The sequence below is a fragment of the Apus apus genome, chromosome 1 (assembly GCF_020740795.1).
Source record: "Apus apus isolate bApuApu2 chromosome 1, bApuApu2.pri.cur, whole genome shotgun sequence".
In the NCBI taxonomy this organism is placed as follows: Eukaryota; Metazoa; Chordata; class Aves; order Apodiformes; family Apodidae; genus Apus; species Apus apus.
The window spans coordinates 49,882,058-49,905,101 of NC_067282.1; the positions used below are offsets into that span (position 1 = coordinate 49,882,058).

Sequence of the window (23,044 nt, forward strand, 5' to 3'; positions counted from 1 at the left end):
TGAAATTTATCTGTAGGAGAATCCAGTGGAGCTTTTAAACACAAAACACAGTGACAGGTTGGGCTCGTGGATGACCTATGTGCCCAGGGGTTTTATGAAGACCACGCCACTGGTTTCAGCGGGACACAGATTGGATGCTATGGGCATAACCATTTGGATCTGTGAAAGAATACATTTAGTCTTCATCAGTGACATGTTTTCTAGGTGTGGTGAGAGGAGCACAGTCACTTAGGTCCTGAATTCCCTTATTTTGCAAATTAATAAAGTCAGTCTTGTGTTCTTTCTTACTTACGCTTTTGTTGGCTCTTTTCAGCCAGTGGACAGCTTGGTATAATGTGTTCCCTATCACTTCATTTACTCCAGATACTGAGATGAGATTCTTGCCCAACCTTGTGAAAGCAATTTGGAATCTTTGGCTATAAAAAAGGATTGAAATCTTACCTGTTTGATCAGCAGGACTATGGCAACCAACTTTGCTAGAGCCTGGAGTTCATCCAAAGCAATAAGAAAAAATATTATGCTTATATTTGCATTTTATTGATTACCTTTTGTTGGCCTTTTTTGTCAAAATTTAAAGGAGAACAGAAAAAAAAAAAAAAGAAAATAAGATTCAGGAAGGGGGGTAGCAGAGAATAGCTTTAAGGATTGGGAAAGGAGCCTCAGATGCAAGACAGAACTTCAGTATTACTAACACACAATACAAAACCAACTTATTTTTTAATTACTTTGGTTTTAAAAGGCAGCTATAGTTTTCAGCTGAAATGGTCCTCTACCAAATATAATTTTTTGTGTGTATGTTAGTAAATATATATTTAAGTTAAGCTTAAGGGTGTGGATGAAAAAACCCAACAGTCCACTTCCATGACACAGAACATCACCTCTAAATACTAAAAATACTGTCTGATGCATTACTTTCTGAAGGCTCAAATATAGCAAAGCTACCTAAAAGATAATGTTGTAGCTTTCATGAATTGTCACTATGAGCTTAGGAAAAATTAGCGTCTTCTTCTGAACAACTACAAACCAAGAGAAACGGAGAACAAACATACTTTTTTCTGCTATATACTGAAGGTAACCAGAATTGATAAAAACACAAATACTCTGTTATCTGCAGGCATTGTTGGAATGGTACAAAAAATAAATCCTCCAAGTGCTTTTGGAAATGGCAAATGCAGACTACATTTTTCTGGTCTTTTTATTCAGAAGACAAAGTGATTTCTCCATTTCTAGTAAGGAACGGTAGAAATGCTGATCTATAAAATATCAGTGTTGTGTAAAATATACTCTTTGGTAAAATAAGCATCTGTGTCATGGAAAAGTATGTTGAGCTCCAGCTACAATTTTCTACCTCAGTCCTGAAAGCTGCGGCGAAAAAGCAACGATGCCCACTGGATAACCTACTAATTTTTTTCGCACACGTCACTTAAAACACTTTTCCCTCGATCTACGCAGCTTCACTGCGAGCATCCCACAGGTCCTGGTACTTTCTGCTCCCGCCGCACCACGCTGCTCAGCCTCTGGCGTCCCTGGCCTCGGCTCCCCGCCCGCGCCGGGGGAAGCCGCAGTTAATGGTGGCTCGGGGAAGGGCTCATCTGCTCGGGGAGCCCTCCCGGAGCGCAGCTGCGGACCGCACCGGGCGGCACCGGTCAGAATCCAGTGCAGCCCCCCTGGGACCCCCGAGTCGCGGGCGGGACTCGGCCAAAACCGGCGCCCCTGGAGCTGCGCGGGATGCTGCTGCTGCTCCCCCGCCCCGCCAGCTTCCCGCTCGCATCCCTGCCATCTGGGTTTCCTGTCGCCGCTTTCGGCCAGGCGCAAGTGCAGGAGTTTCCCTAGGACAAGTGCAGCCACACGCGGGACCACCCTCTCCGCTCCGCGTGGGGCCGGACACACGGGAAGGAGGGGAAGACGCGGGCGCGCCGCTCCCGCTTTCCCACCGCGCTCAAGTTAGCGGGGCGGGCACGGCCGGGCCGGGCCGGGCCGAGCCCGCCCCCCGCGGCCAGGCCTGCCCCCGGCCCTCCCGTGAGCGCGGGGCCACCATGTGCATCCCCACCCCGCTCCTACCCTCCCCTTCCCCACCGCCTGCGCAGGCAGGATGCGCGCAGCACCGCCATCCCCCACCGGGAGCCCTGCGCGACGCGGGGCGGCGGGCACCGCGCTCCCCCTCCCCACCCCCCCCGCGGCGGCCCAGCCCGCGGCGGAACGGCGGAGACAAAGTTTTTGCGGCGGCAGCAGAGGTGCCCGGGCGGGCGGCGCGGGGCAGGCCGGGCGGCTGGCGGTGCATGCCTGGTGTGTGGATGAATCGCAGCAGGCGGCGGGCGGGGGCGGGGGCCCGCGGCCGGCGATTGGGCGGCGCGGCGCTCGGAAGCACTTTGTTTTCTATTCTAATGAGGGCGGAGCGGGGCTTGTGGATATTTACGTTGAGGCGGGAGCCGCCGCCCTTCATTCACCCACATGGTCCCCGAGCTCAGCCGCTGCTGCCGCCGGGACCTGCCTTCGCGCCACTTCCCTCCCCCCCCGCCCCGCCGGGGAGCGGCGCGGCTCCGCTCGGCCGGGCTCGCCCCGCCGCGCAGGGCGCCGGGGGCGGCGGGAGGAGGGAAGATGGTGGCGGCGGCCGCCGCTGGCTGGTGAGTGTCGCTGCCGCGCGCGTGTTGCTGACAGGAAACCTGTTGTGAGGCGCCGGCGGCCGCCCGGCGCGGGGGGCGAGCCCGGGGAGGCAGCGCGGCGGGGGGCGGGTGGCGGAGCGGGGCGCGGAGGCAGCGGTAGCGGCGCGGGGGGTGCTGGCGGGCCGCTGTGAGTGGCCGGGGCGGCGGGAGGGGGTGTGGGTGGGCGGCGGGGTGGGTGGGGGGGAAGCGGGAGCAAGGCGCATGGCCGCGGCCGCCGCGGCGGCGGCGCCTCCCGAGCTCGCACACGGGGCGGGAGGGGCCGGAATGAGGGAGATTTGAAAAAGCGTGCGCGCCGCTCGCTGCTGCAGTGAGTCCCGCCGCCCCCTTCCCGCCCCCCCACCCCCCTCCTGCCGCCGCGCTCGGGGCCCTGGGCGGCCCACCGGGACGGCGCGGAGAGCGGCCGAGCCCCCGGGGCGGGCAGGGCGGCGCGCTCGGCACAATGGCAGCTGCCGGGGGCCGGGGGTGGGAGCGGGCGGGCGGGGGTTTGTGCTCCCGCGGCCCGCGGGGGAAGGCCCGTCCGGGAAAGTTTGCGCTGTGCCCGCCGCGGCCGCGGGGGGGGAGTTGGCGGCACCAGAACAAAGCCGCACATGGGGCAGAGGCCGCGGCGGCACGGGGGCTCCGCTCGCCGCCCACGCCCAGCTCGGGGAACGGCAGCGGCGGTAAAGGAGGCGGCGGTCGGGGAGGGGGGGAAAGAGGAGGGGGGGAAGCTCTCGCCGAGTTCCCGGTGGAGGCGCTTTGTGCTCCGCGCTTCCCCCCCCCCCCCCATCTACGGGGGAGGGGGCGCGGGGCCCCGGGGAGGGGGCAGCCCCGCGGGCTGCGAGCGCGTCCCGGGCCCCTCCGCATGGGCTTTTGTTCGCAGGAGGGGCGGGGGCGGCAGGCCCTCCTCTTTTCCGCCCCCCCCCCCCCCCGCCGGGACGCGTGCGGCCGGGCGCGGGCTCCCTGCCTCTCCCGGGCAGGCGGGCGAGGGGCAACGGGCGGGCCCCGCGCCGCCGCTCAGGAGCCGCGGGCTTCATTACGAAATCGGCGCGGCGGCAGCTGCGGGGCCTCGGCGGCGCCATGTTGCTGGGGAGGGGGAGGAGGCGGGGGACATGGCGGCGGCTGCGTGCTGGGGCCGATTGTTCCCTGTTAGGCCCGGAGCCGCGTGTGGGCAGCGGCGGCCACGGGGAGCCGCTTCCTCTCCCCCCACCGCGACTCCTTGCCGGCCCGGGCAGACCCCGGGACCGTGCGGGCCCGGCCGTTCGCCCGACGTCCGCGCTGCGGGGCTCGGCGGGCTCGGCCGGGCCGTTGGGGGCGGTGGAGTGGGGGGGGCGTCACGCCGTAGCCGGGCTGTGACCTCCGCGCTGCCGGCAGCTGCGCCCCCTGGCGGGCGCGGCGCGCGCAGCCGCCCCTGTGTTCTCGGCGGAGCACGTGCTGCGCGGTGAGGGGAGCGGGCCCGGCCCGGGCTGGGCCTGCGGCGGCCACTCCGGCCCGGCCTGCCGGGGCCGGCCCGGGCCGCCCGAGCAGCTGCAGCAGCAGCCGGCCTTGGGGGGCGTGGGGGAGGTCCCGCGGCAGGGGGTGTGTGGGGCGGATTAGTTCTTGGGGAACGGAGGGAGCCCGCGTGTGCGCTGCGCATGGGGCGATTTCTTGGTGCCCGCGGGGTTACCGGAGCGTTTCGCGCCCTCCCTGGGTTGGAGAGTGGATGGGGAGCCCTGGCGTTAGGGAACTTGCTGGGTGACTTTGTTCCCTCCTCGGCAACAAAAAGCAAATAACTTGGTGTGATGTGTTTTTTTGTGGTGTTTTTTTTTTTTTTTTTTCAGTATCGACACGTGCAGCGGGAAAAAATGAAGCTTTCTGTGGATGCTGCAGTAGCGTGTTTGTGGAGGAAATAGCCTTTTACAGAAAACGGTAAGTTTTTATATTTTAAATATTTGTTTTTAAAAATGTAGAGGCAGAAGCAGTGCTTTTGAAGCAGCGCCTTTGAAGCTGAGCCTGAGACTTTGGTTAGGAGTACAAAATTCCAAAGAGTTTCTTAGGATTGGAGGCATGTGTAGCAGTCATTTAGAGAAGAGTAATGCACGTTTTTAAAGCTCTTATTTATCCAACTAAAGCACCTGGACAGGGAAAGAGTCTTAAAAATTTTTAAATTAATTTGCTGGGATTTTTTTCCTTTTTCCAGAAAGTTTATTTTTTAGTCTAACAGAAATTACAGTTTTCTTGTAGTTCCAAAGTATTACACTAAGCTTGCTATAAATACTGAGAGAAACCTTACATGATCCTTCAAGTCTATATTCTTATTAAAGAAGGCACAAAATGTGGTTTCAGATTTCAAATAATAGTTGTTTCCTGCTTCATTGACCCTTAAGAATGTAGTAAGTAGCTGTAATTTGCTTGTGGTGGTATATTTTATAGCTATCATTAGAAACTGTTTTTTGTTGCTAGATAGAGCAATCTAAATACAGTGGTAGGAGCTGTATTTTGAGGCAGGGTGTCTGTGGCAGCAGCAGCAGATTTTCTAATCTGCTAGCAAAGGAACTAATGGGAAAACTTGAAAAAGCACTTTTAATGTCATAAGGTGCTTTCTGAACTTCAGAAACCTGATGGTGTGATCTGCTGAATAAAATTTTTGAATTTTCAGTTACCTACAGTTGGGCATAAACTTTGTTTATACTTGCGGAGAGGTGGTGGGAGTTCTTTCTCTATTCCAGATTGGTCTTTGGAAACTTAAGTTATTTTTATCTCTACATGTTCTAATGGCTTTCTGAAAATGGTATGGGAGAAGCAATTAACTAATTTTTACAATTGGGCTCTTATACTGTGAAGCAGTCTTGATTTTGATACTCCTAGTACTGTGTATGAGAGTCCTGGATTGGGCTAATGCTCTGGTTCAGCTAACTTCCAGGGAGGTCTTCAGCCCAGAAATGAAGTGTGAAAAGTTTCAAAGCTTTGTTGTCCAAGGTGTGCAATTCAAAACCTGATCAAATACTCACTTTGTTCTTTTTTTTCAGCAGGTGCAAGGTAGACAACATATCTTGAATTACTAAAAACGTGGGTTGCGTCAGAGTAATGTCAAAGTGCTTACAGTGCAGGTAGTGATATATAGAACCTACTGCAGTGAAGGCACTTGTAGCATTATGTTGACAACTGCCTCAGGAGATCTTGCAGGACTTCAGAGATTGGAAAGGTACAGTGTGGTGGTGTCAAGTGCTTTTTGTACTAAGGTGCATCTAGTGCAGATAGTGAAGTAGATTAGCATCTACTGCCCTAAGTGCTCCTTCTGGCATAAGAAGTTATGTCTTCATCCAGTCACTCAGGTTAAGACTGTAGATGTTCCCGTAGTTTACTGCTTTGCAGTCTTCTGTTAGTTTTGCATAGTTGCACTACAAGAAGAGTGTAGTTGTGCAAATCTATGCAAAACTGATGGTGGCCTGTTATAATCTACATCAAGGAGTTCGAATGCTTTCTGCTGGTTCTGGGATGTTTTGTGGCCTGCCTTATTTTAACAGCAGTCTAGTGAATGGACAGCTCTTGTAGCACTAAAGTGCTTATAGTGCAGGTAGTGATCACTAATCTACTGCATTATAAGCACTTAAAGTACTGCTAGCTGTAGAACTACATACTCAGCGTGTCTTACAGTTTATTTGTTGTTTAATTGAACACTGTTCTCTGGTTAGTTTTGCAGGTTTGCATCCAGCTGTATAATACTCTGCTGTGCAAATCCATGCAAAACTGACTGTGGCAGTGACAAGTCAGTCAGTCAGTGTGGAGATACTGTACCCCTTTCTACACAGGTTGGGATCAGTTGCAATGCTGTGTGTGTCTGTGGTATTGCACTTGTCCCGGCCTGTTGAGGTTGGTGGGGATAGAGGCTGAAACACCTTCATAGTTTTAAGGAATTTCGCCTTCACTGATCCAGGAAACTTAAGATTTTAAGTTTCTTCTTGAAAAAAATGTCATGTAATTTTCCGTGTAACTAGATTTTGGTTTTCTGTATTTGGCTTTTTGTTTGTATGTACCGGATTTATTACTGATAATATGTATTTACTGAAATCTTGAGTTTGGATTTTTTTTTTTAAAGGCTGTTATGAGCTTTCTATTAAACCAAGGTGGATACTTATTTACACTTTCTTCATGAATTTGTTGGTAAGAAATGGATCTTGGGTATTAGAAAATCTGAATGAAAGTTCTGACTTGTTCAGTATAAGGTTGCTTTTAAAATTAAGATTACATGAAGAATTCAGCAGCTTTCTTTTGTAATGCTTTTTATTATATTGAAACTGGTAATAGAGTGCATTTTTAGCCCTAGTTCCTCCATCCAGAACTTGTTAAGTTAAAGAGTAATAAATCAGGTTACAAACAGGTTCTTAGTAATTTCTTAGCTATGGAATCTTTAATACTAGTCAGGTGCCCACTTCTTCTGGGTTATCTACATCTGTGGTGAGCATAACAGTGGTCAAATCTTAACCTTTAGAGTGAATCACTTACCATGTGATCCATACCAAGAAAATGGGACATCTCTTGAGCTACCTGAATAACTTTACTTATGGGAAAAACTTGTGTGTATAACTGCTTCAGAGAAGCTGAGGTTGCTAAGGGGAAGATGTAACTGGCTCCATGAGGAAGTGTTGATGTAAAATCTAGAAGTGGAGCATTCAACATGAATGAGTAGTGTGTTACTAAACTTCACTTGCAGCTTAAGCATTAAATGTTTTGTTTCCTAAAACAGCCTTCTAGAGAACTAATGCTGTAAATTCAAAGTACTAAATTGGTTGCTTAGTCACCAGACTATATAGTACTCTGAAGTACCTTTGTGGTAGGAAAATTAAGAGTATTTGGGTCAATGCTGCCCTTGCTATTCTTGTGTTAAGTTAAAAGGGAATACTAAGCTATATGGGTCATTGTTCCTAAGAGTGCTGAACACTATCCAGAGTCAAGCAACAAGCACAATGTTGCCTTGGAATATTGCTCTGTCCTCTAGCAAGACATGAAGAATTCTTAGATGGGTTTGGTGTCTTGTAAGTTTCTGAAGTAGCCAAGCCAACTTAGGCTTCTGTGTGCTACTCAATTTCTGCCTGTTTTTTCTACTCCTGTTACTTTAGAATGTATTGCTCAGATAGCGTTCTTGACCAAAGTCATCTTTCCCATGCTTAAAATTTGCTTTTTAGTTTAGCTGATTAGAGAAGACTTTTGTCAGTAAAGTCAGATGAAGATGTGTGTTTTCATTCTGATTTCTATACAATAAGCTTCTGTAGTAATTTGGTGATGGCAGTTTAACTCCTTTTGAGTGTAAAAGCAGGAAGCGTTTTAATATGCGTTCATATTTACACTGCCATGTAGGCAGTTGGAGTTGTATATTACAGTTAAAAAAAGAAGCTTGTTAAAAATGAATGCTTGCAGAAGCAGTTTTTATGCCCATGGAACCTTAAATTAGCTGTCAGATAAGTTGAAGTGTACAAAGTTCTAATACTTTGTGTGAAAACTAACTGACAAGAAGTGTTGCCATCATTTATTATTTTAATTACTTGGACTCCAAAAAATACTTTTACATGGTGCAAGTGTGAGGAATAACTTTGTGACTGTCATACAGCATTCTAAAGACACAGTAATCTGTGCTTAATTCAAGGGACAATTATAACAGTGCCTGTGTAAACTGTAGAATCAGTCTTACTTGTATGCTTTCAGTACAGCTTTGGCATATTAATAATATAATTTATGCTATCAGAAGTTTCAGGTTAATTACGCATGCTCTCTTCCGAAAGTGTCTAGAGCTTTTTTCCAACTCATTCTAATGTATCATAGCTTTCTAATGGATATGTGTGAATAGAATATTGCCCTGTACATCAAGTTCAGTGTAAATTGTTTTTCTCCTGTTTTTTATAGTCACTTGAGTATCTCCTAAGGAATGATGGTTAATCCTGTGTATGTTAGTTTCAGTGTAGCTGAGACACAGAACTGTAGTTGACATAAAACTGTAGGAAGGGAAGTAATGCTGCTGAGTTCAGCTGGGCTTAAAGAAAAAAGCTCAGCCTTGTCCCTGATGTTTCTTTAAAGGTTGACTGGAGTTGGAGTAGTAAGGCAGCTAAAACAAGTGCCAGTTTGAAAATGCTGCAGAAACACCAAGAAGCATTTTCTGCAGATGTGTTCAGCTGACTATTAAAACTGCCATGTGGATGAGAAACTTATTTTTTTCTGCTGGCTTTGATACAGGTAATAATTTTTAACATAAACTGCTGTGAATTAGTCTGAGGCATATGAACTCCTGTGAGCTTATAGGAATTGTCTAACATTAAAATTTTAACAGATGTAGGAAGGGCGTAACTTAGTTCGTCTTTCTAAACAAAAAGCAGTATTAACACTTGCCTGAAGTTCTGGTATAGCACAGTTACCCTTATAAGGAAAACATTGTTAACTGTAGAAAACTTCTGTGTACACTCCTAATATCTGAAAGCATGCTGGGAAATGAAGCAGTTTTTCACTACAATTTGTTAATCGATGATACTGAAAAAACTGCTCAGTTCTTAAGAATTGACTTTCCTGTGTTGATTTCAGCATATCAAAGAAACTAGTGAGATGACTGTCAGGAGCAGACATTTTGAGTAACAGCTAGTTCATAAGCCTTAACTGAACATAGGACTAGAAGGGGATATCCCTTGCTGTGGTGGTGCAGTTGTATCTCTTGCATAGCTTACATACTACCATGAGGAAATTAATGCAACACTCAGTGTTCTGTTTTTCACTAATTTTTTCTTTATAATGTATCACTTGTATTTGGAATTCATAAGTGGTTTTGTTTGCAAAGTCTTACTGACAAAGACCCACAGCTTTCTTCAAATCTAGGGTTTGGCTTACAGGATTTGTTTGCACACCATCTTTATCCTCCCTACCTTCCCATCACTAAACTAGAATTTGTTCTCTTGACACCTCTTTAAAGGTTTGGTTTTCGTAGCTTCAGACAAGTAGGAAAATAGCATGCAGTATATAAAACAAGGAAATGTCATGGATACTAGAGATAGAGCAGCTGATCATAAAGCAGTGGACTGCATCATGTTGAGTCTTCATTATAGCCTTGCTGTGAAATCTACAGTTTTGTCCTCAGGAAGTCTTAAGTGCTGGTCATTCAATTTCCTGTTCACTTTTTTGGATGATGTCTAAATGAGAACATACTGGGGGGAGAAAAAAAAACAACGTGCCATTAAGATTCTTCTCTACTCCACTGACTACACATTGCTCTTCCTGATGGATTATCTGCTATGCTGGTGTCTTGTTACATCTGTAGCAGTGTTAACAAGCATCTGTCTTCCCCTCAGTTGAAAGCAGAAGAGTTGAGGCTGGTAACTGTTAATATAGTGCATGAGAGTTGCCAGTCTGGAATTGGAGAGGCTGGATGTGCATTCCCACCCTGATGTCATTGCACACTGTTGGTTTTGAAGCTGCCCATTTTAAAAGGTTTAAACAGGACAAAAAAAAAAGGCATAAATAAAATTGGGTTTTTAACAAGGTTATTGCTTGCTACAGCCAGTAGGATTCCTAGATGGAGGAGAACTGACTACTGGCTTTATGAGTAGAGACTGAGAATTTTAAAAACTGCTGTTATTCTATATTTTTCCACCTTCCTAATAAAAATTAAAACACACAATGAAACACAGCATTTCATTCTTGCTGTTTAATACAACTTAATTTCTCGTAGTTTCCCAGAGTGATTTAATGGATGAACAGTTCTGTGAATTAAGTCTCCATTTGAACTCTCCTGGGTTTTGGGGGCTTTTTATTGTTTAAGGTTTGAGTTTGTTTGGTTTGTTTTTTTGTTGTTTGGTTTTATTGGGGGGGTGGGTGGGTGAGGCATTTTTTTTCATTACACTTGAAATTACCCATGTTTTATGTCATCCTAGTAATTTTAAGTTTCCAAATGCAGAATGTTTGGTTTAAAGTTGACTTCAGACTCCTCAGAAACTGAGTCAGGTTCTTTAAATGGGTAGCAAACTACAGAAAAAGCTGTAAGTGTAACTAGTTGAGTAGCCATAGGTGGTTTTCTGTGACTTGAGGAGATTAGGACTTCTGTTCGTCACTAGGGCTGGTTCCTTCAAACATCACAAATTGTACCACATTAAGACACCCACTGAAGTTGAGGAAAGGCATCTCCCTAGTTCACAAAAAAAAAAAAACCAACAAACAGCTTTTATGTGTGGTCAACATGCTTTGCATGGAACAGGGTTATTACACAACTTTGGCGAATAGGGCTAGCTGAGACTTTAACTGAATAAATGCTTATTTTGTTGATGGGTGTATTGTGCATATCTGGGATTCAGACCACGGGTTTGTTTTCTGTTGACTGGGCTATCTAGTTAATGCTAGCTGTTAACATGGATTCTGAACACTTAATGGAGCAATGACATTTGAAAGGCAAAAAGTAGTCCATGACAAATGCTTGAGTGCTAGTCTTTGCATATTGTGGTCAATGGAACATAAGCCTGCTCTCGTGAGTTCAGTTGAAGAGATGTGTGTTTCAAGGAATCTGACCTGCACATAAATGGTGGCAGGTCATGTCTTCCTTGCAGGAGAAATATGCAAGCCTTTTTCCTGCTGGAAAAAATACAATATTCCCTAGGAGATGGGAGGTGATCATGGGTGTGATTAAAGGTAGGGAAGATGAAGTTGGGAGGAGAGAGTAGAAAGTTCAGTTAAGGCAGGAGATGGGTTAGGTTACTTAATCTGTATTTTCTATGCCTTGTATGCTACTGTGACTGACAAGAATGTTACAGCAACTGTCCTGCTGTGGGGCATGTCAGCAGTTTGGATAGAAATGGTCTGGATTTTAACAATGGATAAGGCATTGTACAACAATAAGAAATCCTTTGGGTGACATGTTATAGAATCTTTAAAAGATTCCAGATACCCACATCTTTTAAGTGCATTTATGGCAATGATTTTTTTCCTGCAATAGAACAAATTAACTAATTCCTGCTTAGTGTACTTGATGCAGAAGGAAAGCTGCCTCTACTGTTGTACAGGAGAGGCACTTTTCTAGTCACTTCTATCTTTAACTGTCTTCTACAGAGGTGTAAAATACGAGCACTTAGGAAGTATTGAGTCACCAGTTAGTTGTTCTGATACGTGTGTAGCTTTTTTTTTTTTTTTTTAACTCATCCCATACTACTTTGGCAAAGGCCTATGTTTTGTATGGGAAATCAGCCTTAGCTCCATAGTTTGAGTATTACTGTAGTACTTGGAAAGCTTACACATACTTTGAAGTAGAAAGTCTTTGTGTTAAACCCCTGTAAATCTCTGCAGGCTTCAAGGTTTTTTTTTGTTTTCCTAGTTTTACAAAGACAAAAAAATGCTGTGTCTTAAGGAGAGGCTTAAGTATTTCATTCTCTACAGTCAAACTCTAGAAATTGCCATTATTAGGTGGCTGATCAGATTTTTTGTATCATTCAACAATTGCATTTAAAAAAAAGGTTTCATAATGAAACAAGGCATTAGGGGCAACTTCCTCATCTCCATGAGAGTGTTGGTGTGTGTGATAAGTCCTGCTAATGGATTTTCAATTTAGGGGAGAAAAAGCAGGAACCCTTAATTCTTACCTGCTAGAAGCTTTTGAAAAACATGCTGGTTGAAGAGTAATTGATAGCTAGATTATATGACTGGAAGTTACTGTATGTGGGGTGGAGCTGTGTTGCTGCTTTGTGTTAAATAGTTCTTGATATAATGTAAAATAAGCATGATAATACAGTTGTGGGATTAGTTTAATTTGTGTCAATGTGATCAGATTAAGTGTAAAAGCATGTCATGAGTAGGTATCTGTACGTCTGTCAAACAAACTTTTTCACTACAAGTAATGAAATTCTTTGAAATTATATCATGCTTATGTTTCAAAGTCTGTGGCAGGAAATAGACTTTCTTAGTATTTTGTGTTAAGAAGTGCCCCCTTGCAGCCATCACAGAAATTCTGCAAGTAGAAAGATACCAGTTTGACATTGCACAGGGTGGTTCATTTTCATGAGCATGTTTTGCTTTCTGAACTGCTCGGTTCATAGTTCGATTCCAGTCTGAAGGTAATACAGCTGTTTTTTAACATTCTGTTTGTTAACAAATACATGCTCCTGGTATTTGTCAGCATCTTCTGGTGGAGATTTAGCCCTGATCTTCCAGTAACAGATAGCTAGTGTTTCTAATAGTGTTGGACTGGACTTCTGTTCAGGGGAATATGCTGATTAGGTGTCAGAAAGCTCAGATATGCTTGCTGACATAATTGCAAGAATAATGTGTGTTTTGGAGTTGTCATGATTAACAAACACACCAGAGCTCCTTGGAGTGTTTTCCACAGCCAGCCTGCAAGCTTGGAACATCTCTGACTTTGTGGCAAACTGGGACTAGAGATGCTGAAAAAAAATGGCTCTTAAATCTGCATTAGTCTCTGTGCCTTAATATCTGAGTCTCTAGGGAAGTAGTCATGGAAGTAGTTCTTTGCCATTCTCTCCATTCAGATGTCTCCATTTGCAGGAAACTCTATGATCTCAGGTGAAAATCAAGTGGTTGAATTATGAATAGATCCTAGGCATTTGAGAGGCTCCTTTAGCAAGGCAGTGAAAGCAGGTTTTGCTCAGGGAGGCTGCATGAGGGATCTGTAATACAGATTATCCAAGGAGATCAGCACAAACAAAAATAAGCATGCTGTTTGGCTGGGTCTGAGTCAGCTCCTGTTTGAAGCTGTATTCTGAATAAGGATGTTTCTTTTTACCTTTATTTCCTAGCAACTCATATCTAAGGATTGTACTGATCACTTTGACAACTGATGTTCACATCTTGGTATCTAGTATTCAAGTTTTGTTCTTTTTTTAAAGGTATGTTTATTGAATACAGCTAGTAATTAAGTACCCAGTCAGTAGAAAGATGCAGTTCTGTATGGTTTCAAACATGTATTGCACTTAGAATTTGGAGGAGAAAAATACCTTTATTCATACCATATTTGTGTGACTAAAGCATTTCTAAACATGAGATTGACATGGATGTAGGCTAAAACTTAGGGCTAGAGTAGGGGAGCAAAGAGGAGAAAATTGATGACGAGAAGAACCGTATATGTTGTGAAGGCTAGAATTTTGCTTTCCCCAAGAAAGTGCAGAGGTAGACTGCTGGGAGTGATAAGCAGTGTTTTGCCACTCGGGGCTTATAATGCTGCAACAGTTGTATTTATTGCAAACCTAGTTTCATTAAAAGTGAAATACATTTTTGTGCTTTTGTGGTTTTTTGTTTGTTTGTTTGTTGCATTTGCCTGTGGTGGTTTTATTGTGGGTGTTTTGTTTGTTTGCCTTTTGTGTTCTGCTCCAAAGAAATGAGAGGTGAAAAAGCCTGCAGTGCTTTGTCTGCCCAACTAGTGGACTATTCTCAGTTTGTACTCATATCCTAACATGGCTATTGGGTGTGTCTGACATGATTCTGACTTTTTCAAGATATCCCTTTCTGCTCTGGCAGTGTATTACACATAGGGAGACTTAGAGTTGTGGGGCTTTTGTCTTACTGCTTTGTTCTGTGGGGAGTTTGTTTTTTGGCACCTAGAGGAGGAAACGTGTTAATAGTTGTGAAGTATTGTAAGCAGAGGGTGAGTGAGGAGTTTCACTTGTGACTTGAGTTGGTTGTAGTTTCTTGCATACTGAGTATCCTTACTGGTTGCTACTTCAAACTGGTGGTTTTCAGAACACTTCACAAAAGTAAAAAACTTTTTTCTTCATAATTTTTCAGTGTGAGAATGGATAGTAGTGGTTAAAAAGGAATCAAAGCCTTGGATAGTCCATTCTGTGGTATCTTCATAGAATCACCGACTTCAACAAATCAATTTTGTGATGGTGTGCTCTAACTCTGTCCTGGATTCCAGCTGGAGATTACTGTACCCATGTATTAACACTTTCTACCCAAATTGTAAAGTTTAGTATTAGGCAGCATAGCCTAATATGTCAAAACATAAGCCTTCTTACACTGATTGGGTGCTTCTCTGGATTACTTTCATGTAGCAATTGTCAAAATGGTGTGTTGGGATGCACTCTGAAATCTGAACTCTACCCTTGCATCTATTGGTATAATTCCCACCCAAACTCAAGCAGCATCACTGACCTTGGCAGACATACTTAATGCTCTGACATGTTAGTGGTTCCCTGGGGAAATATTCTATAGGAGCTGTGAACATTACATACCAAAGCATTTTGTATTAACAACTGAGTAAGTGGTGTCAGTATCCTGGAGCCACGTTTGGGTATGTGCAGCCACATGGAGTTACACTTGGAAATTACATGCTCCGTCCATGTGTATGTGCAGTTCCACTTGGTAAGTGCTTCTCTGGTAAGAAATTAGGAGTTCAAAGTTTAAAATGTGTATTGATTTGTAGGCCTCTTCCTCTTTGAGGATAGGGAGAGTATAGTAGTACATGTGGAATGCCTACTAGAAGTCTGCAGATTTTGAGGACATCTAAATTGGGTTACGTTTCACCTTGTGCGTTTTTTTAATATGATGCATGGGGAGCCAATAAGAAAAAAATAATATTCTTATGGTCATTGCAGAAACAAAATAACTGTCTAGCATTCAAGATAAATTTAAGGAACATGCTTTGTTCATAAAACATGGACTACATATGAGTTCTGCTAGTGCTAAACTGAGTGGTCCCTCTGCACCCTGAAAGCTTGAAAATTCTGCTCCTCCCCTCTCCTTTCTAAAAGTTAACTGTGACAGAGCCTTTACCAAAGAATCTAAATAACAAACGGGGGGGGGGAACCTGTTTGCGAGTGATACTCTGGAGAGTGCTGATAAAGCACAGTGGAACAAAACGTAGATTTAAGTTGTTTTAATACGTATATCTGCATTTCTTCTGTCTGCAGAGAGAAGGAAACAACTGAGAGCTAGATGCTCTGGGAGGAGTACCAAAGTAGTGTTAAGGGTTCTTTAGTCTCTCAACCACATACTCCATGCAGAGCAACTTTTTGAGAGTTCGGGGGAGGAAGCAGGGAGGCATAGTAGAACTCTCCTTGGTAAAGACTAGAGTTTGGTTATAGCAAGTCACCTTAACATGCTGAAAGGAGAAAAAGCTATACAAGTGAAATTAAGGTGGGACATAAAATAACTTTCTTTGTCTTCAGGTTTGTGGTTTGGTGGTGGGTTTTTTTTGTATTGGTGTGGGGCAATGAGCAACAGTGAGAAATGTGTTGTTTTGCTTTGTGCCTGAAACTGAAAACTCCAGATCAAACACTATTCTTACAGCCTTTGTTCTGGCTTCCACCAGGTGGTACTCTTAGACTGAGATTCTGGATTGGTACAAGGTGGTGCTATGGCAGAAGCATTCCTTGGAATTTAATGGTCCTTACCATTGTGATGAGACCAGTCCTGTGCTTGGAAGCATGACCTTTCAAAGTTTCCTCACCCAGGTTGCCTAGAACCTCTTTGTGAGTATCTGGTTTTGGCCTGATGTCCAAATTCACCACTCCTTGGAGAAATAAAAGCAATATATTAGTAGACTGGTGGGGAGGTTGCCTTGATGATCTCCTGAAGTCCCTTCCAACCCCTACCATTTTACGATTCTATGACTTCAGCTGATACGTAGTGTGCTAAAGAAATCAGTGTTGCTTCTATAGGGCAGTGACACCACTGTGTGTTTGGCAAGGCAGGGCATGTAAGGTGTTTTTTCATGTGGTAGTTTTAACCTGTAGAACTGGTGCATTAATCAGTTGAATCTTCTGTGTGATTTAAACACCCTGTCAGCCGCAGCTAGCTGCTGCACTCTTCTGTTCTCAAAGGAGAGATCTATCCCTCTTACTCAGAATGGGAATATCCTCATCTGTTTACTTTTCATGGTCCCAACAAAATCAGAACATCTCAGGTCTCTGGTGTGCTCTCTACAGTTGGGAAGTTCATGCATACCTTATTCTGAGAGCGTGGTGAATGGTAAGGACAGATACTGATAATCCTGATTTACCTGGTCTGTCTGTTTTAAGTTTTGGGGTAGTTTGCCTTTTACTAAAGAGTTCTCAAGCTCTTAGATCTCCCAAAAAGTCTGAAAGTGCAGCATTTGTGCCAGTCTTCCTTGACGTCACGTTTAAAAATGATGCTACTGTAAAATGAGACTTTTGACCTAAAATATCAGAATGTTAAGCATACTTCTTGGACATATCTGGAGGGAGTACTAAGGACAAGGACTGTTTTGTGTGCAAGTGGAATGGAATGTTGTAGCACTGTTTTAACAATAAAAATTAGTTACATGGGAAGGAAAAAAACTTAGAACATGATAAGTAGGAGAGTGTTAATAAGGAGGAGTAGCTGTTTAATTTCTTATTTTGCTTAACCTCTAACAAAATATGTTTTCAGACCTGTAAGTGATGCTCGGATTCCTTCATTTAGGAAGCCTAATAAGCAGGTAAAACCACAGCTTATTGGTGTCTATCTAATGTGTTGCTTCTAACCTAAGTGCCTTTTGGAGCTTCCAGTCTTCCTGACTAATATGTCCAGGGATACCAGAAGTGAACTCAGAAACTTAGCTATGATCTCACAGATTAAACACTGTGACTTCAAAAAATACATGCTTTTTTGGATGTATAGATACAAAACCACACTCTGATGAAGATTAACCTAAAAAGATGTGTATAGCATTTGTTGTAATAGACCTACTTTTATTTAATGAATCTCAGTTACTTCTAAACTAATCAATGCTTTTGATGAAATGTTTGATAGAAAGCTTTTCTTTTACAGCTGCCAAATTGTCACGTTCCAATCCCAAGTTGTCCAGTTTTTTGAGCAGGTAATTTTGTATTCATGTATAGAACTTGCACAACAATGTAAGTAGCAGGAGTCAAGGTACAATTTGGAAGGTTCTTTATCCACTGTATGGAGGTGTGGACTGTTTCAGCTTCTATGGTAAAGGTATATATTGCTTCCCCACAGGTTGCAATTTCAGTATTCTAGGACTGAGGCTGAAGGGTGTAGGTAGATGATCTTTCTGATTCTCTATTGTGTTTTGATTTTTTGTTTGTTTGCTTGTTTTTTAAGATGATGGGAATCCTGTTTTAAAACTTGAATACAACTTTGGAATTTCGCCTTGAATTAGCCTCAAGTGAGGTAAATCATTGGACATAAGCACTGCTAATATTTCATACATTTGTTTGTGTAATCACACCACAGCCATGCTTTTCCAGAGTTAGAATCTGTCATTGCAAGAAGTGTAGTGTTGCTCCCCTTACCTATAACTATCCATCACAGTGTTAATGTATAGATCGTTAATAAACTTCTATAGCATTGCTTAGTAATTTTAAAATGTTAGTTTAAACTGGCTGTATGTTAGGATTTTAATAAATACTGTGTATTCCAAAGAACATTGTTGGGAGGCATTTAATAAAGCTTCAGATATTTGCAATTTCTGTTAAATTTCTCTGATTTCCCTATTTTTCACTACTAGGCTTTCCCTGAGCATACAGAGTAAAAAACTAACTATGCTCACAAATGACAGTACATCTTTGACCTTGAGGGGCCTGAGAAATGTGTTACAAACAAACCAGGAGCTTTCCTAATTTCATCAAACTTCAGGAAATGTTTTTCTTCACAGCTGCTTCTTGTTTCTTCAGTCTGCACTTTTTCTCTCTTACAATATGTATATGTGGCTCTGTACAAGTGTGTATACCTATTGTGTGTGTAAATGTATGTATATTGGGAATGCTACTAGTACACAAATACTAGTCTGTATTTATGTCCACACAATGTAGGAAAAAAAGCCAGTTCATTAATAAAATTACTTCCTGCATAATACCTGCTATAAATGATCCGGAAACAGAAGGAATCTCTGTAACCTGGCAAAACTTCAACCTTTCTTCTGTATTCCCTCAGTCTCATTGGTGGTGTCTAGGAAATTAAATTCTTCCCAAAAAACCTCTGTGTTAGGAAGGGGAAGAAACTGTTTTTTGCTTGAATGCATTTTCTGATTACTGAAATCAGCTGTGGACACTACAGGTGCTGTACCTGGAAGCACCAGAAGTTTTCTGGTTTTTAAATCCTGAAATACTGGCAAGGTTGAGGGCGTTTTTTCCCTAGCTGGATTGCAAACGTGGAAATGCCCAGAAGTGTTAAAGAGTAGTGGGGGGTGCAATTGGACAAAATCAGGGGAAACTGACTTAGGGATGTTTAAAGAAAGTGTGACTGGTAATTCAAGTAGTTGAGAAGTCACAGATGGAAGTACATGGAGGAGGAAAGTAAGGCTTTTCCCTAGGACTCTGCTATTACATTTCAGATACTGAGTGAACAGAGCTGTAGTAGGACCTTGCTACAGCCCTTATGTGCTCATGGGGGAGGATTTTTTCTCCATCAGGGAACTGGGTGTCAATACAGTCGCAACAGAGTTAGGATGGCTTAAATATCTGAAGAAAGATTTATGTAATAAAAATTATCATAGTGGATCTAATAAGGTATTTCTTGCTGTGGAGTCTGTCTTAGTTATAATGGTTTTCTTAGATGCTTCAGCTATTACTTCATAGTACTGTGTACAATATTGTGTTAATACAAAGAAAAAGTTATCTGCTTTATAAGAAGTTCTGGGCTTCTCACAGTTGAGCTGTGTGCTTGACTCATCTAGTAGCTTGCTTTGTCTTGTGTGCTACCTCAGGACAGCTGTGCTGTATTATAAATTCAGCTTGTTCCAAGATGCTTTGCAAACTGAAATTAGTACTAGATAATGTTGTTAGCTGGTCACAATTCTCAATAAACTTAAAAGCTTGCATTGTCCAGGTGTTTCTTCACTTGCGCTGATTGAATTCAGGTGAAAGTAGAGTAGTTCAGTTGGAAGGGACCTACATTGATCACCTAGTCCAACTGCCTGACCACTTGAAGAAGTTAAAGCATGTCATTAACAGCATTGTCCAAATGCCTCTCAAACACTGATGGGCTTGGGGCATTGACCACCTCTCTAGGAAGCCTGTTCCAGTGTTTGACCACCCTCTTGGTAAATAAATGCTTTCTAATGTCAAGTCTGAAGCTCCCCTAGGTCAGGTTTGAACCATTCCCATATGTCCTATCACTAGATACCTTCCTCTCCATTTTCCCTCCTCAGGAAGCTGTAAAGAGCAATGAGGTTGCCACTCAGTCCCCTTCTCTCGTAACTAGACAAGCTCAAAGACCTTAGCTGCTTCTCACAGGACATTCCTTCCAGCCCTCTCACCAGCTTTGTTGCCCTCATCTGGACTCATTCAAGGACCTTCACATCTTTATTAAATTTTCAGCCCCAAAACTGTACACATGCCTTAATGTGAGGCCACACTAAGGCTGAATTCACCTCTTGTGACTGGTTGGTCAGGCTGTGTTTGAAGCACCCCAGGATGCAGTTTGTCCTCTTGGCTGCCAGAACACAGCTGATGTGTTGTCTGCTGCCAAGCAGCACGCCCAGATCCCTGTCTGCAGGGCTGCTCCCCAGCCATTCTTCTTCCAATTTATACTGGATGCAGAATATGGTATTTGGACTTGTTAAATTTAATCCCACTGATGACTGTCCAGTGCTCCAATCTTCTCTAGATCCAACTGCAAGGCCTCTTGTTGCTTGTGAGAGGCAGCAGCACCTCCCAGTCTGATATCAGCAAACCTGCTAATGCTGCATTCAACTCCACAGAATGGCAAAGCTTAGAACAGCTGAGACATTTGGCCACATCAGCTGAGTTGGTACTGCTCAACAACATCAATTTATGGTTGAAGTATGCACTGTGAGGAAATTAAATAGGGGGAATGAATACATACCTGGGTTTGAAGATGAGTTCAAGATAAACTTTAAAAATCAAGAAAAATTATTTGTGATTGTGTCAAGATATAGTTTGAGCAGAAAAGTATTATGAGACTTTCCATTTTGATAATTAATTTTAAATATTTGAAAATTATTATAATTATTTTTAGTAATAATTGTGAAATTCTTTATAAAAGGTTTGTATAAATTTGGTTTTAGTAACTGGTGCACAAGGAACTGCATTTGCTGTATACTTTTATCAGTAACTAATTTGAGTGTCTAACTGAAGGGAGAACTGGGGGAGTTTCTAGGGTATTAAGTTCACATCATGTCTTTAGAGGTAGCAATATAATAATTTGTGACTATATACGTTTTTCATTAAATACAGAGTTTTCAAAATTGTAATAGGGTAAATATGATAATAGTGTGTCTTAAGTAATGAATGAAATTCAGCAGTGACAGAACTTACATTGCAGGTTGTGTTCTATATAAACTACACCCGAATACTAGTTAGGTAGCTGTTGCCATGTTTGAACAGTTGGTGGCTCCAATGCTTTGCAGCTGTCTCTATACATAATGCCAAAACAAGTTAATACAGTTCTAACTGTATTGAATTAGAAAATTATAAAGAAAATCAAAATCAGGAATTTAGTGAGTAGCCAAGCACTTCCAACTTGCGTTTTAAGCTACTGTGTAAATACTGTTCATAGTTCTTAAACTCCACTATTCCTGTACAACTTCAGTTGAAATCTAAGGGGCTCCTTTTAAAAGTTCCAGTTCAGAATCAATAGCAGTGCTGTGTCTAGCTGAGCAGTCCTGCTCCATATTGCAGGATTATGCTGGCAAGGCAAATGACAGCTCTCCTGACCAAAAAATAAGGAGGAGGGAATAGTCGGGAATCCATTTCTGGAAAAGAGGCAGAGATGAACAAATACCACATAGATATTCTTTAAACTGAGACTCACAAAACTGCTTACGTACTTAAAAAGCAAAGTGCTTTCGTAAAGGATTTAGTGGGCAGTGGAGTTAGAGCAAGATGATAAATTATTAACAGAAGAGCAGGTGCTGACAAGCTGTGATTTTCAGTGATTGCAGGGACATGTAATAAATACAGGATTTGAATACGATGGACAGCTCTGTAGAAGTGTAGTCCTAGAAGTCTGGAGGAAGGCTTGGATAAACATGTAGAAATGAGACTAGAGACTAGAAACTTGCAGTGATTAATTTTTCCAACTTTTTGATCCCAGAAAATGTTGGACAAATGGTAAATTCCTCTTAGAGTTTTCCTTGTTCTAGGGAAAAGTAAAATGTAGCCTTGCTTTTTTACTACTAGAAAACTAAAGTTTGTCTGTTTTAACTGAAATATTTGTATTAAAGCATCCCAAACTACTCTAGGCACCCTATATTATTACCATTCTTCATGCCTTCATTCTCATCTGGATTGTATTACCATGCTTTGTTCTCGAAACTTCTGTAGCTAGCAGTGGCAATGGTGCTGCAGGACAAAATAATGGGGAATGCAGCCTTGCAGGTACAGTTTAGCCCTGAGAACTAGAGCGAGGCAAAGAGCAGCTTGAGATGACACAGGGCAATGAAATAATGTAGTGACTGCAAGCTACGTGTGAGTGCAGTCTCTCTGTAGCATTATATTTCTATTGCATTGAATGTTATGTGCTGATGAAGATCTGTTCAGGGTTGAAAAAAGTGTGTGAGAAGCCTTTGCAACATGCAAACAAAATTCCTTACCAACACCCTTTGTTGTTTTTTTCCTTCTGTCTCCTGGGGGACACTAAAGAACAGAAATAGCCCTGCTGATTAGAATTTATATGTCGTTTTTCATTACCATACAGCATCATGCTATCTTAGTGATGTTTCCACAAGCAATATATTCTAGCAAAATGAAACCAAAAAAGGGTATCATTCCAACACCTACACTCACATACCTTTTTCATTTTGCTTTTAATAAGCTTGTTTCCATACAGTGGTTTCACTTATCTTTTTAATACAAAATGGGAAGTAAACTTGAAGTACAGCTTCACAGGTAATTCAGGGGCAGTGGAATTAATAAAACCTTATGAGGTCATTTGCTTTGGTATCTATAGTAAATCAGCTTCCACTGGAAGCTTTTTCTGTAACTGAGGCATTTTTGATACCTTATGCCTATAACACCATAGAAATACCCATTAACAAGTTAATATCAGCAGACAGGTATTAACATCATTACACAGTGTGATTTTTATTTTCTAAAAATGAAATGTAAGGTTGGAAACTGACTTTTTGCATTGTGAATTTCATCCGCAACTATATCAAGGTTTTGTGTACTGATGGAAATTACATCTTGCTAAATATAGTGTGATCTATAAAGAAGAGCATGGGATGTAGTTAAGGAGATCTGACAGCCTTTCAATAGAAAGTTATGGCTGTATGTTGCTTCAAGTTGCACCAGGAGAGATTTAGATGAGCTATTAGGAAAATTTCTATACTGAATGGGTTGTCAAGCACAGGAAAAGGCTGTTGAGGGCAACTGTTGAGTTACTATCCCTGGAGGTGTTAAAAAGATGTGTAGGTGTGGTGCTTAGGGACATGGTTTAGTGGTGGACTTGGCAGTGCACTAGGTTAACTGTTGGACTTGATTTTTAAAAAGTACCAATATTTTGCCAAAGTTGCTGCTTTCCTT

The 23,044-nt window shown here is 43.0% G+C and overlaps 1 long non-coding RNA gene across 1 annotated transcript; it reads left to right on the forward strand.

Moving 5' to 3' along the window:
• Positions 1 to 6,083: 6,083 nt before the first annotated feature.
• LOC127393887 (uncharacterized) lies at positions 6,084 to 19,369 on the forward strand. The gene is made up of 3 exons (XR_007891545.1): positions 6,084 to 8,846; positions 15,904 to 17,729; positions 18,067 to 19,369. It is a non-coding gene; the product is annotated as an uncharacterized LOC127393887 (long non-coding RNA).
• The last annotated feature ends 3,675 nt before the right edge of the window (positions 19,370 to 23,044 follow it).